Raw genomic sequence first — 17,596 nt, 5'->3', positions numbered from 1 at the left:
AAAAATTGAACTTGTTTACTATTTAACTTAGCTTGTTTTACATTCACTCAGGGGAACTTAAGTTTCTAGGTTGAAGCAGCTCAAAATGACAGACAGATTGACAAAACTGCAACAGCAAATGACTACACTGTTGAAGGGAAAACACCGATGCCAGTATAGCCCACAACACAGCTGTCTGTTAAATCAGTGTGTCTACTTCATCCTGTTTAAAATCTGTTGTTGCCTAAGTTATACTGTGACAGAAATGTTACCGGTGTTGGGGCTTTGACTTTTTCTCAAACCAATCTGTGGTGTCCGGGTTAGTATACAACTGCTTTCACATACAGCAGGAGTTAATGTGTAAAATATCCTTTAGTGTCAATTTCTAATCTAACTTGGCAGAGGGACCACATACCTTTACCGGTTTTAATGTTATGTTTTAACACATTCTTTAGAGCTACATGTTTTATTAGCTGGAGAAAATAAGCTTGATGTGTTTCATAAAGTTTCTTCTCTCACATACAAAACCACTGAGCACTGACTGCAGTCAGTGCCATATCCACCATAGGAATGAGTAATGAGGCTGAGAAAAATGACTAAAGTTTACCTACCTGTCCTGACAAAAATACTGCTGGTGCTCAAAATGCTAGTTTATCATTTTGTGACATTTATGTGTTTACTTCACAGCATGTTGAGTGACAAATTTAAGCCCTAAAGTTTTGAACTTTGGCCTGGAGAACATGCAAAAACAGTTACTGCCGTTTAAGGCTAATGAGACTAAAATGTGTGAGTACTGCTGTTTTAAGGTCTAAACAACTACAAAGTGCTAATTTTTCAGGCTCAAATCAAGGACTCTGTTTCAAAGAGTACAGCAACTTGTGTCTGTACTTATCTGTTTCTGGTTGATTTCCATACAGGAACAAGCCTATACCAATAACTGCATAAATGCAATGACTACACTTTAAACCATAATACCAACAGATAACATAATGTTTTAGCAAGTGACAGTGATTTATCACTACATCATCCAATAGTGACTGTATACCTATAAACTCACATTTCTTACATATACAGTAGCTCTGTGTCTGTTTGCTGTCCCTTTACTGATTTACTGAGAACACTTTTGTATACTATGCACACATGACACGACTATGACACATGTATTAACTCACACAAATGTTACTAGGATGAAGCAACTTGTTCCTAACTTCTCTTCCTGTCTGTTCAGTCCCTATTCATTTCATCAGTCCCACACTGGAAAGAAAATATGGGCCAGACCTGAGGCAGAGTGACCCACCACCAGCCCTGGTCTCCTAATCTGCCTCCTGAGGTGAGGCTGGGGCACTGGGAATGAGGATTCAGGGATCTGGGCCCATCACCAGATGCGAACCATGGTGACCCTCCAGTCTGACACCAAACAAACCCTCTATGTTGTCAGGATGTTGATGGATGTTGATGTTATAACCCTTGCTGACCTCATACAGGTAGACCTACAGTACGCACAGACACACATCTCATTAATGGTGTTATGGAAAGCCTGATCAGACTAAGGAAGCCCTAATCATAACAGCATGTAGTCGACCTCTAGTGAAGGTTTAACATGAAAAAAGTACTAAGTTTCCCCCCAGTACAGGATCATGTAAAATAACATGATTTCAGAGAGTCAGCAGGCATGACGAGATAAGAAAAATGAGACTGGGATAATATTTTCCAGAGCTGGAGAAATGGTTTTGCAATTGTTGTCTTGTTTCTAAAGGTGAATGTCATATAAACCTCACAGCCTGAACCTTTCCGTTTGCTGTGTATATCAAATACAGTTCCCACAAGAGTAAGGTTTTATAATATCCAACATTTCAGTCCATCTGTCTCTGGTTTGGACAGTTTTGGGTGCAGTTCATGTTATAGTACTAAAACTGTTCCTATATTATCAGAATGAAAACACAAATTATACCGAACTGTCCAATGAATGAAAGGAAATATTGGCACAACAATCGCACAAACATAGCTTTATTCCTGACTTTATTTTGTTAGCCGCTGTCTGAAGCTAAATATGGAGGGGCTGTTTTTTTCACCACCATTATCTTGCAAGTTGGGACCAAAAAATCCTAATTACAGAAATAGAATATCTGTCCCATCGGAACATGGGTATCAAGGAAAGGGAGTGGCACTGAATCCAGCCAACATGTCTCTGGAATATTATAGGCGTTTGTAAGGAAGTTGAATAACACCCTTGGAGTGCTGTGCTGAAAGGCAGAAAAATGCATGAACATGAGTATTTAGTGTAAATGTCCGTTGAGACTATACACAGAGGCCCCAGAAGTATGATTCAACGATGTGTTACCTGTAAATAATGTGAGAAGATAAGTTACAATGACAGAGTTAACCGGGGAACACTTTAAGTGAGAGTTTAAGAAAGGAGAGTAAGCAAGAGAGACAGGGAGAGAGAGCGAGAGCGAGAGATGGATGAGCTGTTGTTGCTTGTCCACAGTGTCCACAAAACTTGAGCCAGGTTCAGGAAGAGGCACTGCTGCTGGAGGCTGATATGTGTGTGAAGGAAGTAGAGGGAGCACAGGGGCAGGAATCACCCTACAGGCAGGAAAAAGCCTGTGGAGGTGATGGCGGGGGTGGAGGGTCTCGGCTCCTGTCTGATAGCTCTTTTCTCAACACACACTCGCGCACACACAGGCATGGTCGCAAACCTCTGCAGGCCACAGGTTCTCATTCCCATTACCCACTGAGCAGGGGAGGACGCAGAAAGAAGGAGTTGGATGGCTTCTGGTTGCAAAGCATGCATGCACCCGCACTTACTGAGGAAGCTGGTGTAAAAACACATTCTTACATGCCGCAGTGCTGCCATGAACACAATAACTCGAGCGAGCCATTGTAGGAAATCCACTTTTTACTGCACAGCTGCTTTTGTCAGAGAATCCAAAGAAGCTAAAACTATAAATGCACAGCTTTTTCATTTAGTTTTTGAGTGCACAGATATTTGTTTATGACAATCATGAGTTTGGCCATGCCAACGCATCTCTCTGGCAAAAGCTTAAGTGATTCTTTGTTCTTGCAGTTTTACATACAAATTACTGATAAATGCCAAAACACAGTACTCCCAAATGTGTTTGAGTTGGAAACACAGGCTTCTTAAATCTCTTTGAAACCTTTCTTTATAGGGAGTTATCTTGAAAAACACTTCTGCCTTTTTTCAATCACAATATACATATTTTATAACAGCGAGAACAAAAACATTTATGAGACAGCAGCTGGACACAGCTGTGCATTACAGAGTAGGAAGGGGGTTCCTGCACTGACCACAACAATATTTGTAGATGTAAACAACTTGTTTTTTGAGCTTTCATGTGGCTTCCATCCAAGAGCCAACAGGAATACATCTATCTAGTGATTCAGTTTCAGTTTAAAGCCAAATACTGTGTACCCCTAGATAATTTACCTGCTGTATACACACAATGGGTACCTGCAGAAGGACTTGCAAATACACATTTCTTCTGCAGGCCAAAGCCGAAAAAGTAACAGTAGTAAGTCTCCCATACTGTGTCATTATAAGCACAACATGAGACGTTTCAAACACAAATTCCTCACTGAACCATTACTGAATCCTGCAGCACTCTCACTTTTCACATAAATATTCTTGCTTTCACCGAGGGATTAGAAAAATGCACAGTTGGATCTTATTAAAAATGTGTTGACTTTTACATGAATCTCCCAAAGTTAGCAGATCTACAGTATCAGACAGAGGTATAACACAGTGAGCCACTGACATTTTTAATGCAGCTCTGTCTTTATACTTCCACAGAGGGTGTGTTTCTGTGCTGGTGGGGCTGTTTTTCTAACAGTGAGTTTATCAGTCAGCGTATTGTCCAAGTCTGTTAGAGTACTGTACATTCACATACCCATGACAAGCAGCGTCATAGAAACTACTGATTAACAAGCCATTAGGATAAATCATTTTCCTCCTGAAGCATTCACATCATTAAATGTAGACCTGAATGCACCTAAGGGACCATTAAGGAATTTGTAGGTATTCAGACTTATGTTTTATACAGTAGGTGTTTAAATAAGTAATATTCATTCAACCTGAAGAGTGAAAAAATAAAATAAAATAAACATCCCCTGCGATCAAAGACAGAAACGGGAAGACTGATGTTAATAGTATCCATTTCTTCTCTTTCTATATATACAGTATTACACCTGTAATAGGTGGCAGGAGTTCAAGTCAAACAAATACAGACTCTTTACTCTTCCTGCTGCATGTTAGTGCCAGTGAGGTATGTAATGTTACACCACTGAGTATATATAATCAGGAAACTCTTATATTAGATTAAATTAGATGAAATTTAAACGACCTTTGTGTTGAAACTGGGTCATCACTGCAGCGAGGCAAGGGAAGGAGAAAAAGACAAAGGGGCCTATTTAAATGTGCAGAAGCACATCTTATATGGCATCTTGATTAAAGAAATTAGAGTCCTGATATCGAGTATCACATTTAATCTAAAAGTCATTACAAGACCACTCAGAGAATAATGCAAAATTTAAATAAAACTGCAGCTGTTTCATTCACAGTTTTACAGATTTGAAGCAGATGTGCAGAGAACCCCACTCACATTATCATATTTCCAGATGGAGCCCACATATGGACTCTCAAAAATGAGGACAATGCGCAGCTATCACCTTGTAAAATTTACACGTAGGTGGTTGCAGATCATGATGGTGCTGACAGGGAATTTTGTGAGAGGCAAGAAAAAAAATGTATCCATCACTCCACCCTGCTGAGGGCTGTGGATTGTCTCTTCTTGAAGCTTAATGGCCAGAGGAAGGCTTGTTTGTCATATAGCTCTTCCTCCTCAAGTGCAACTGTCCATTGTTATGTACAGCGCGACACGTGTTGTTATTTCCCTCCGTCTTAAAAGACTTGGCAAGGCATTTCAATCTTCTCCAAAGAGGTGAGCGTGACCTCAGACCCCTACCATTGCACTGAGAGGACAAACAGTAAACAAAGTGGGGAAAACCCTTTGTCTGCTCCAAGACTCAGAGTGCAGCTCTGCTGGTGCTAATGACCTTGACCTTGCATTTGTCTGTAAAGGGACAGAAGACATTTTATATAAATCCATAGCTGCTGTCTGCATCATTTGGAATCTTAATGTAATCTTTCTAAAACAATCCTGCACACTGTCGATCACTTGTACTCATTTAATTTTGTAAGACTGAAACATCTTAAACAAAGTCAGTACAAGTGATCAATAACATGCAGAAATGTGTGGTTCTTTCTGTGTGCTTCAGGTCAGAATGTAGAAATGTTGTGCTAATTTAGGTTGACGTTCACCTTTAACTACTGCACAAAGTCTGCCTGAAAGGTTGTTTCATTTTTAAATGGATAGACTTGCCTTTTGTTGCTGTCAGAATGGTAGCTGTAGGGTAAAAATACTGACACACTAGACACCAAACGCTGACACGAGTTAGATCAAATAACTACAATAACTAGAGGGGAACAAATAAACACAAAAATAACACTGTGAACTGTATATTTGCAGACATTTTACAGCTACTTATCTTCAAAATATGTCATTTCACAACAAAGCTGGTTTACTTCTACTCTTAAAGCTGTTGTAATCAATATTTTTATATTAACGGTGAAAAAAATAACTACAGTATGTGTACTGTGAAGGGTGAAGTGGGGAATACTTTCCTCCTAGCCCCACAGACCTTTTTAGCATCTTTCAGCTTATTGTTTTGGTTTTACTGTCCCCAACTTTACTGTTTTGGTTCAGCCCAACTGTTCTTATCAGTGCTCTTGCCACATTAGGGAACTAAATTTTATCAAAAAAGCTCCCTGCCCAGAACCAAAACACAGACAGTCTGTCTGTGCTGTCACACAGACAAAATTAGTCAGATATTTTCCTCAGGTGTAGGGTGAACCAGAGCTAAAAGGAGAGTGATTATTAGACTTATATTCATCAGGTGGACAGAGACATGACTCCAAATAAATGATTAAGTTGCTCTGTGCCTGCAGGATGTGTAAATAATATTGATTTAAAAGAATTTACAGCTTATTTCTGCTGCCCCCAATTGGTCAAAAAAAATCTGTTATTGTAGCTTTAAAATAACAACAAAATCCTATTTGCCTCTTTTTCATTTCAATTAAACTTTATACTTTTGTTGTAATGACCCAAACTCCCCACAGTAGCTATTTAACATAATCAATACCCAGGACTTTCTAAAAGATACTGATTAGATAAAGCGTGGCACTGACTTTCATAATCCAACAGTCAACCAACAGCAAATAGCTCCTTGTATCTGTGGTGGGAAACCCCGCCTGCTTCTTTCAGCTGATGCTGAGTTATCATTTTACTATCTCCCCCCATCCTCGTCCCTGCCATCTGTCCCAAGACATGCAGCTGAAGCATCCTGGAACATACGGAGGGAGGGAGGGAGGAAAAGTAAAGGAGGGAGATGTAAAGATGTAGAGTGCACTGCCAAGTGGTCAGGAAGTAGCCCTATTGTTTTCAGGGTCACCTCGCTTTTCCTTTTAGAGCCACCAGAGGTCTGTTCTCACCCCTCAGATGGTACATCTTAAATAAACAAAACTCCTTGTCACCACAGACTGTATCTTGTCCAATTTCCTCCCTCTGAAAAGCACTGAGAACAGGGTTTACATTTTAGACTAACAGAGCAAGGTGTGGCACCTGACAGGCATACTAACTACACTACACTTGCACACAAACACACATACACACAAGAGGAGGTAGTAGCCACACAAAGCAGATATCAAACAAGATTATTTGATTGCTTATTAGAATCGTATCTATACAAACAGAACATCTATTTGCAAAAAAGCAGGTTTGACTGGTTGCTTATAGTTTCACTTGTGTATGCACATTGGCATTTGCAATGACATATTGCTCATAAGTCATATTTACCTCTTCCTGGTTTGGCACTGCTGAGTGACAACACTGCCAGTGACCAGGTCTGTTGTGCCATTGGACGGAGAGGGGGAATAGTGGGCGGGAGGGAGCACACCTTAGTTACAAAGTTATCCATTAACTTGTCCTTCTGGGAAGCAGCTACAAAGCACACCTCGTTCAACCTTTGCACAACATTTCTCCATTTTCAGACAAAGCAAAAGAAAATGTAGTTCAGGCGAATGTGAAATGTGGAAGTGGACAGATAACAGGTGAAGCTACAGAGACCTACACGGACAGGTGACCAGGTAAGACTTGTAATGAACAGCTGATCTTCTAAAAGAGAGAGCTTTGACAGGCTTTGTGTTACATTATGTAAGATCATGTGACTACTCTGACTTGCTTTTTGAGCTGTAGCTTATCTTGCCAACTGATAATGTAATAATTACCAAATAATGTGATAAAATGTGACTTTACTTTGGCTGGAAAAGCACAAAATCATGTTAATGTGTTACATTTTTCTTTCTTGTGGTTTTTACCAAAAAAACTCAACCCCTTTGCCAGTAAAATCTATATGACTGAATTACTGTATATAAAAACATGAATATAATTCTGAGCAATGCAATGATAGAAATTATCATCTATATTTCTCTACAGTGTAGTTATTCAGTGTTGCAGTGGCTGCTGAAAGCCACCCTTTCTAAATACAGATAATAATGAGATAATTATTCAATAACCCAAGTGTTTACATTTTAGTCTCCTGCTAGCCAAACCATTTCCTGCACCTGCTGAGAAGCTAAACACCACTTTCTTCTCAAGTTTAGAGCAAATAGCACAATAATTGTAACAAATGTAATTTGTTGCGTATATTCAGTTTTAAAGAATGACTGTTATTCCCATCCTGAGCAGTCGTATCCCTACCACATCCCTTTGCTAGTGAGAAATCCTGACCCACATGTTGATGTTGGCCACTTACTGTTTATAGCCAAAACACTACCGCACCATTAACAGATCACTTTCATTAGATTACGCTTGTACACACATTCAAGTTTAGGGTATTTATTTAATAAAGAATCCAGGTGCTAAAGGTTTAAATATCATATACCTGTTTGTGATCATAATGTGGGTTATGAATTGTGTTGTTTTATTAGCTTTTACTGAGCGACTGACTTTACTCATTGTGTCCCTGTGGTTTCTCTGTTGACACTGCCATTATTCCAGGGCTGACAGGCAAAGACCAAACATGACATTTGAGGACACCTAAGCTACTGTGACCTTTAATTAAACTTGAAGGGAAAAAAGAAAAATTTGTGATTATTCAAAGGTGCAGTATTCATTTGTAAATACCTGGTTTTACCTCAAAGCCACAGACTCTGTGAGCTGGATCTACAGTGTATGAGTTAAAATGCTCATAAACAAAGTTTCTGCCAGCTGTTGTTTTTATACTCTCTGCTCTATCAGACCTTATACCTTATCCTTGACAAACAATGGCACAGCCTGACTCCTTCACACATTTTCAAAGCAATACAAAAATACAGAACTTGGCAGTGGGATAAGAAGGAAAGAGGGAGGCTTGCACGCTGCTCTGTGGATTGTTGGGGCGAGGGTCAACTGAAGGGCGGCTCTGTTATTATCTATGAAGAATGAATATCTGGTGATTACTGCAGCCAAGGGGAGAGAGAGATGTTTGCTCCGTCAAGTATGATTTATAAAATTTGTCATAGAAGCCAAATGCTTTTTGCAGTAAGTAATTTTTCAAATTCACTTTGATGTAATTTTATCAAGGTTTTTTGGGGGGGGTTCTTTGTTACATAAGTTGACACTAAATACTGTACCATTTCAAGTGGCATAATCAAATTTCAAACCGTAAAATAGCTTACAGTTAATTTGTCTGTTCAAAGCAATGCAATCAAACTCCACAAGCAGAATATAATTTTGATGTTTAATTCAGTTTGATGACAGAAGGAACATTTCACACCCTCTGGCCATCATTAGTGTCACAATTTGGGGCACTGAAACAAAGAATGACTAAGAAAAACTGACTCCTTGCTTTGAGAATGATATTCAAACACAGACACATGCAGACAGAGATGCAAATGCAGCCTCTTATACATGCATGTTCACACACAAACACAAATGAATGTACAGTAGCAGTGCACACCAGAGCTCACAAACACTGTTAACATCTGACACACATGCAGTGCATTTCTCGCTCCCAGGCTTCTCTTCTGTAGCTCTTGATCCTGTGCTGCCTGGTGTGTATATTTTGTTGTGCTTTGCGTGTGTGAGGACAGAACAGGAAGAGATAAAGGCAGTCCTGTTGGTGTGTTTACAGCCAACACTGCTGAAGAGAATAGCTGTAGAAAATGAAGGGGAAGAGGCCTAATGGCTGGCGCGAAGAAGCCGGACCCCCCCTTGCTGTGAAAAATCACCTCAGGACCGAGAGAGAGAGAGAGAGAGAGAGAGAGAGAGAGAGAGAGAGAGAGAGAGAGAGAGAGAGATACACAAATCCTAATCTCGATTTAGAGGAACAACCACATTTTTAAGGAACCAAGGAAAATGTGGATGAGATTCTAAATGATTTTTACATGTTGTCAAGACCCTCAAGCCATGATTTCAGAAGTGTGGGGTCAAACATAATTGCTTCTGAACTTGTTCTCTTTTTAACAGCATAGTTTGACTTTTATTTGCCCAAATTATCCCACTGCAAGATTTAAGTAAATGAGAAACATTGTCACAACATGTGGGCACTTTCTAATAGGTTTCTCCCTGGCTAACAGGCTTCTTGCTCTTCCAGGAAACAGTGATTAAAAGTCATTCTCAAGCTTTTTCCTTTTCTTGCAGAACACAGAAACTGGTTGCTGTTTTAATCTCTGGAATATTTGTTATGTTTCTGGTTTACAAAAAAGATTCTTACACTTTAATTAAAAGGTCTATCTCTGTAGGAATCCTAAAAACAAGCATTTTAGTGGCTATATATACACTTTGACATGGAAAGTTGCCCAGTTGAATTACATTGCAGCAGATGTTCGCAGTGGCCAGGTACACCGTTCTTGCTCAATATAGCACTGATTCCTAAATATTTTTATTTTATTTTATTTTATTTTTTGCACCCAAAAACATGGGAAAACAAGGGTTAAAAAACACGGGAGTTATCCATAAAAAGTGTGGTTTTAAGTTTGTTCAGCTGGTTTTATTGCGAAGGTTGTGCTTTTATTTTGAAGGAAGGTTGCGGTAGTGAGAGGAGGGAACTACTGTGAGAACAAACTGTCAACACGGAAACATCGTGTCCTCTAGTTTAAGGGAAATTTTAATATTGTTGTTTGTTCAGCAGCTGGCTGATGGGGGCACAAGTTTGGTGTGTGTTTCATTTGATGTTTTGTGTGATACTGTAGTGCTGTTTTTACAGTATTTCAGGTAAGAGATCTGCTTTTCTTCAACATCCCAATGAACCGACTTTATATATTGATATTTTGTTTTGAATATAGATTATTTTGAGCACTCCAGTGAAAAGCAGTTGTAACAAAAAAAAAAAAAGAAAGAAAGAAAGAAAGAAAGAAAAGGTGTGACTGAACTGAACCATAAGCCGAGGACGCTACAGCATATGAGTACAGGAAACTGAACCTGTTCAACAAGTTACGTCATGGTGACTTGTATTACGTATAAACAAGCCGAGAAAACGTGCAAAGTTTAATTCTTACAATATCTAATTTAAGCATCTACATATCTCTTCCTCCACTACCGCAAGTTATTATTTTTGAACCAACTGAAAAATTCAAAAAAATCTTTCGCCACTGCTGGATGCAACAGTTAGGTGGTGGTTGCTTCGGTCTATTTACTTAGACTTATAAACGCACTGGGCTACAATCAATGAAAGGAGAGGCAGGAAGTAAGAAAAAATGTAGTATGTCCTGCAAAACCTTGACCTGGAACATCTCAAAAATACAGGTGCTAGTAAGGCATGTCAAACATAACAGTTAGTGGAATGAATGGATAAAAACTTGTCTGACTTCTTCACAGCTGCACTATAAATACAGGAAGCCAACCTGGAAACTCATGCATGCAAATATCTGATAAATTTGCAAATAGCTGCACAGAAAGGTCCTCTCTCTGTCACACATAAGCTAATATGGATGATGGGCTTATATTTGCATTAGGAGCAACATGGAGGTTTTGATGTGAAAATTTGCTTGAGTACTTGAATCCATGTTAGATGGGGATCATGAAAATACAGACCACAACCAGGGACAAAATTAATAGGAAAACCATCGTGATTTATAATACATACAAGAGTCTGACATTTGGGAAATATGCTTATTCATTTTATTGAGAGTTAAAGGAGATGATCAATACCACTCTCGATGTCTGTATTGTGAATAAGGAGCTACAGCTAACTGAAAACAGTCTATATGCTAAGCTAACTAGCCTGACTCTATCCAAAGTAAAAAAAAAAAAAAAAAAAACTTCTACAGCTCACTAATTGATATGTAATATCTTGTTTATTCAATCTGCACAAACTGTAAAAAATGTACAAAAGTGTAAAATGGCAAATCACTATTTTACAGGGGGTTAACACATTAATTAATGATCTTCACAGTTGCTGGTAGGCGAGTTTTGTTATCTTTCAACAGAGCTAAAGTAGCTGTTAACCTGTTTCCAACTGTTGTGCCAAGCTAAGCTAACTGGCTGCCAAGCCTCATATTTATCATACAAATGGATAAATGTCTGTCTCTCTGCCAAAAGAATAATTAAGCTTATTTTCAAAAAATGTTGAATTTTTCCTTTAAAACCTAATGTTGGCCATACGCTAACCAATTTAAAAAACTTTTACATGACATCGTTCTCACCAAATAATTTCTGGTTGGCTTTTTTTAATTGTCCTTTGAGAACCATTAAGCATGTGGCTTCTGTATTGTAGGAAGCTGTGAAGCATACAAAGTCAGATTCTTTCACACACACACAAATGAGTGATTTTGCCAGTGTTATGTGTCAGCTAGACCTTCAGAGGAAGGTCTTACAGTATGTGGGACTTCCTGTTTGCAACACACTTTTCCTGTTGTGGCTGATATTCTCCTGAGCTCCTGACAGCTCACACTCAATTATGACTTCTGGATTTAAGGGATCCAGGCAGCATTTCATTTTTATGATGACACTCTCACTCTTCATAGATAAGTGAAATATTTAGGTCATTTGATTGCTCATGTTCTTTTTGTATGGTTCACTTATGAAATATGCATTTACTGGCATAAAGAGTCCAAAAGAATTCAAAGCCACAACACACATGGGACGCGAAGGCACTGTGGCTTACTGATATCTGATATCTATTTGCTAGACGCCTTTGTAGACACGTGTGTAAAATGAAAGGATTCGTACTGATTTAATTTCCTATTTCTGTTTCCCACTTTCTCTAAAGCCTCGTTTCACTGCAGCAAGAGGACTCTCGCTCATATTTCAACTCATACATGGGATGATAATGCTGCCACCACCTTTCACACTTTACTGAAGCCAGGAGTCCACTGTCACACAACCTTGCCACCTAGTGGAGCTCTGAAGGTTAACCTCCCTCCTGGTCAACAGAAATCTCCCACACAACTACCTCCCTCATCTGGGGAGATGCCTGCTCTACAACATTCCCTTCAGATCCCATTTATTTTTTACCTGCTGAAGACAATATAACACTAACCAGCTTTGCATATACATATACAGGTATTCAGGAGTCTCCTGGATCTTGCAGAAAGGGGGGCTCGTCACTAGCAGGTCACAGAAACTGTTCTTCACCCAGCATATGTGTGATATACTCCCATGACCCATGTTTTCATGTTAGAGTTAATGGTGTGCCAAAGCAAGAAACAGGTCTCATCCAACAAGAAGCAAATTGAGTCACACAGGAGAAGTCACTCCGCAAAAGAGACTGCACAAACAAGAGGAAAGCCAGATGGAACTGTCATCAAATGGTTCTCTCTCTACAGTTACACCAACAGCAACACATAATGGTAAGAGTTAAGTTACAACTTTAAAGTGGCTTTCAGTCTGCTCAGTCATTTTTGGTAAAGACAGTCAGCTTAAGAGAGAAATCGACAGACACAGATGTATAACTGAACATTTGGTCCACTGCTCTAAGTCAAGATTAAGCTGAGTTTGGGTATTTAGGTGCTTTCCACAGTGGGGCTGCCTCACAACCACAACAGACTGACTAAGTGGAATGTGATTTATTTTCCTCTCTTGCAGGCACTTTGACAAGCCAGACACGCAAATATACCAGTCACAACTGGGAGTTCTTGGTGGCTGTCCTGGTAACAGCCATCTCTATCTCCATTATCATCGCCCTTCTGGCTAAATGCCAGGTGGTTCGGCGCTACTTGGCCAGCTACCGGCACACACGGCTGAGGGAGGCAGACACTGAGCGAGACAGACACTGTCAGCCAGTGTGTCCCTGACTGTATTCCACGAGGTTTGTTTTTGGTCCTTTTTGTTTTTTGTTTTTTTTTAAAACAATCAATTTTTAGGACTCATATAGACATAACACCATTTTTCTTTATGCAGTACTGCTGTACTTAACACTCAGTGTGTACAGTCTGTTTGCATTAAGCATTGAAACAATGGTCCTTTACTGGTGTTGACCGTAAACATTTAGGAGTGCTGAACATCTGCCCAAAAGCTAAGAAATTTACTATTCAGCTACCTCTTAGTTCATGAGAGCCTTGATATTTGTTTTTCCTAAAACTCGTACCCTTGGGCTACACAGGAGGTGATGCATTTTCTGTTTTACAGAAGTAGCACCAATACTAAGTCTGGAATAAGTTTCAGAATGCAAAAATAACTAGAATTGCCACTTCACTGTTGTATGCCTCCACCAACTGGTCAAGTTGCAGGAAATATGATCACAATCTCCCCCTTTCTACAGAACATCACAGCAGGATGTCACTGTGAAACTGACCTTTGACCTTTTGGAAATAAAATGTCATCACTTTATAGTTTAAACCTATTAGACATTTGTGTGTCATAATTAGTTTATGAATTCCTGAGTTATGGTCAAAAACACCTTTTGTGAGGTCACAGTGAACCTGACCTTTGACCTTTAGTCACCAAATCCTAGTTCATCCATGAGTCAAACATTTGTGCCAACTTTGAAGAAATTCCCTTAAGGCATTACTAGCACCATGAGAATGGGATGGACGGATGTATGGACAACCAGAAAACATAATACCTCGGGCCACAACAACAATTCAAAAGTGTCCTGTTTACCATAGTGTGTTTAGTGACTGCTTAAAGCTGCTGCACTACTACCAAATGTACACGGCAAACAAGTTAGACTAGTCGGTGAACATAGTGGACCATTTAGAAAATAAATAACAGTATAATAAGATATTTCCCTCAAGAGTTAGAAGAGACCATAATGGAGCCATAGGAGACCATAAACATGTGTGAATATTGGACATGATTCAAAATGAATGCTAATGTTGCTGGATGTGTAAATAGGTGATGGTCTTAAGCCGTACACCTTGTTGTCCTGCCCCAAAATGGCCAAAACATTAATTAAAGCAGTTTTAACACCAAACAATATCACCAAAGGTGTCACTAACATCAAGAACAACAAATCAGCATGCGCATTATTCATGCAACTGTAAGGTCCTGTTCACATTTTTACACAATGTGACTTGTCTAAAAGAACAGAAATGCAGCTCAAACTGAAAAATACTACAGCCTACAGAGTCTTATGGCGAAAAAACACAGAAAATGTGACTTGCATCAATGATGATTTTCTTTAAGACACACTCTGTTTATGAGCTGATAAAACAATAATCATTAAAAGCTCATTTGGAAGCAAAATTTCTGTCTAATCACACAAATCCAGTTCATTAGTCACTGTTCATGAAGCAGTTCAAGGTTGTACATCAATGTGATGTTACAGAGTACCACTCTCCATCTCCTGTTTACCTATGGGATACAGTTTTTTATATTTGTAAATGACACCGTCAGTTAGAATGATATATAGGTCTTACCTTTAAATGGTTGTTATTCATAATGCAGTACAACGCTTGTGTTTCTGTTTCTGTTTCCAGGCCTAGAGATGGAGTACGGCATGCACATCGGAATAGTTGAGAGGGCTCACTGTCCCAATCACGTGGGCGAGGAAGATGATGACGGCTTCATTGAGGACAACTACATCCCAGCCAGTGAGAGAGCGAGGGCTGAGAGAGCAGCAGAGAACATGGAGGACCCTGAGGAAGAGATAGACGAGATTGAATTTACCATTGCGTAGTAGGAGTGTCTCCACACCTTCTCGGCTGAACCACCAATTCCACTCCCACCTTTTCCTTATTTTTCTGTTCATTTGAGTTAGAACGATATAGTCAAGTCACAGATTTGGAGATTTGGCACTTTGTAAACACTGGTTGAGAACAGGACAAATGCCAATGTGTCAAAAGCGTCTTAATTTTAAGGCAGCACAGAAGTGCATTATTATGGCAGTAGTTCTCTACATGTTGTCTCAGGACCCACCAAAATCCCCATGAAAGAGAATTTCAGCATAATCTCAGGAAGGTGAATATAAATCGAGTTGGTGGTGCCTTATTTATCATTAACAGTAAATTATATGTTTCTTAGCTTTAAGTGATAATCAAAGGAGTGAAATTGTGTCCTGAACAACAAAAGTTTTAAAAAGAAGATAGTGAAAAAGAGACCAAAGGGTCCTCTATAAATACGAACATTAAAGCAACTAAATGTAACACTTGATGAGCAGCAGCAGCCTTCATTCACGTGTGGTGATTAAATCTGTTGGGCCCCGAGTCCAAGTGCTTAAGTGGTTTTTATTTACAGCAAACGAAGTCTGTCAGTCTGTGTAGTCTCACTCGCTTAATGGAAAGACACCAAAATGGTGCATATTACCCATGACCCCTGGCTTCCAGAGTCAGAACTGCTGTTGCTGTAACAAACACACCAAACTCTGTGTGTAATTCTTGATATTTTCCAAGTTTCCTCACCAGCTATCAAATATGAACATTGGTTCTTGATGATTTTTAAGTCTTTTTTTACTGACAAACTACACTACAAACTAGTTTGGCATTACTCTTGAAGTCGCACGGCCTGATTCCAGCAGTTTAACTCACTATTTATCACTCAGTCTTTTTTTACTGATTACACTACAAACTACAGTTTGGCATTACTCTTGATCTTGCGGGGCCTGATTCCAGCAGTTTCAGTCACTAATTATCACTCAGTTAGTGGGAGTGCTTACCAAAGTTACATAGTGCAGGAACAGGCCAGGAACGACGTATGCACCATTCTTCCGAACAAATCAGTGTACCAGTACAACCAGTGTTGCACTGGTACACTGAAAATGATTCTGATTCTGTTATTTTAAGATGTAATAGTTACATAATGTTGTTTTAACCAATCACCTTTGTATCTGACAGTGTTTGGCTGCGCTGACTGGGAAATTGATTTGTTATTTTTGTGATAAAAGTCAGCCAAAAATATCTGTGTATGATTCAGACAGATAATATCAGCTGTGCTGTAAACAGGAACATTTCACTTTGCAAAGTCATGTTTTGTCAGTGACACGTATACAAATGTGTGTGTGCATGGATGTATTCGATTCAAGACTAATTCATGCTGTAATTAAAAAGCCTATTTAACTGTTCAAAATGTTTGAAGAGTACTCTGCAACTAAGCCATGAAGGGACACTGTGAGGCTCTACAAAGTTGAAGCCAATGTTATATGAAAGCTTTCAGACACAGTTGCGTACAAGAGAAAATACTACAACACATTTTTAAATTACTATCTTTAAACTGTGCTGTTACACCATCACTTTTCAAAATTTGGATACAACATGTCATGAAAAGATTTTTAAATGTAGGACTACAGGGGAAAAAAAAAGTATGGCAGCTGCTACATGAAAATGTAGGGCGGCTACACCAAAGGTGGTGCTTGTAATTAGTTACTCTCCACTCATAGCTGCTATTTTTAAGATGCTAACAATAGAATGGATATGTGGATGCATTAAGTACTTCCCCTCTGTAAACTCAACATGCGGTTTGGTCAGGAACTTGTGAACGGCGTGGCCTTAATAAAAATGCAGTTCTAAGTAAAAATCTAAGTCATGTGGTCTGTGTGTCCGGTCAAGGCCGTTTTTAGACCCAAACAATGAACGTAACTTCAAAAGAGTATGGTTTCACCGCCGTTTGGTCCCGTTTGGCTCATTGGTCACAAAATGGAATCACCACACTCACCTTTCTTTTTAAACTTTACAACACTGGTATCAACAACAGTAATTAAGCTTGACAGTGAGTCTCGAAAAGAGGCCTGGGGCGTTTCGGATCCTCTGAGACCATCCAGCTGATGAGAGCGGTCTGACAGGTCTGTGTGAAGCTGTCAGGCGAGGAGCTCCCTACCCGGAAACACAGCAAATCAAGTTCACGTAGGCGAGCCGGAGTGACACCGGAAAAATGTTTCTACCTTCAAAATAAAACTACAATTTAACACTTTTGACCTCTGTGGGTGTGTCACTTGATCCAAACTAAAAATCAAAGCAAACTACCAATTACGATGATTTTATTGAAAAATAAAATAAAATACTAAATGAATTATACTGTACAATTGTAGATTTTCACAAATAAGTAGGCTACCACACTGATGAGTAAATGTAGCCTAAATGTATTACTCAGTAATGGAAGAAGTATTTAGAGCGTTTACTTAAAAA

The 17,596-nt window shown here is 39.2% G+C and overlaps 1 protein-coding gene and 1 long non-coding RNA gene across 3 annotated transcripts in view; one reads left to right on the top strand and one right to left on the bottom strand.

The window, feature by feature from the left end:
• tie1 (tyrosine kinase with immunoglobulin-like and EGF-like domains 1) overlaps positions 1-15,034 on the bottom strand; it is a 38,739-nt gene extending 23,705 nt beyond the window's left edge. Inside the window, exon 1 of the mRNA XM_018694013.2 lies at positions 14,897-15,034. The gene's annotated coding sequence lies outside the window, so the exon portion shown is untranslated. The remainder of the gene's footprint in view (positions 1-14,896) is intronic.
• On the top strand, positions 7,031-16,541 carry LOC108895291 (uncharacterized). Of its 2 annotated transcripts, none has more exons than XR_001962936.2 (4): positions 7,031-7,201; positions 12,307-12,886; positions 13,122-13,344; positions 14,957-16,541. It is a non-coding gene; the product is annotated as an uncharacterized LOC108895291 (long non-coding RNA). The 2 variants fall into 2 exon arrangements; XR_007814909.1 differs by lacking the exon at positions 7,031-7,201 and adding an exon at positions 7,270-10,310.
• The last annotated feature ends 1,055 nt before the right edge of the window (positions 16,542-17,596 follow it).

Source organism: Lates calcarifer, linkage group LG17, assembly GCF_001640805.2.
Source record: "Lates calcarifer isolate ASB-BC8 linkage group LG17, TLL_Latcal_v3, whole genome shotgun sequence".
In the NCBI taxonomy this organism is placed as follows: domain Eukaryota; kingdom Metazoa; phylum Chordata; class Actinopteri; family Centropomidae; genus Lates; species Lates calcarifer.
Note: the sequence above shows the minus strand (reverse complement) of the source record. Positions and strands in the feature narration are given on the sequence as shown.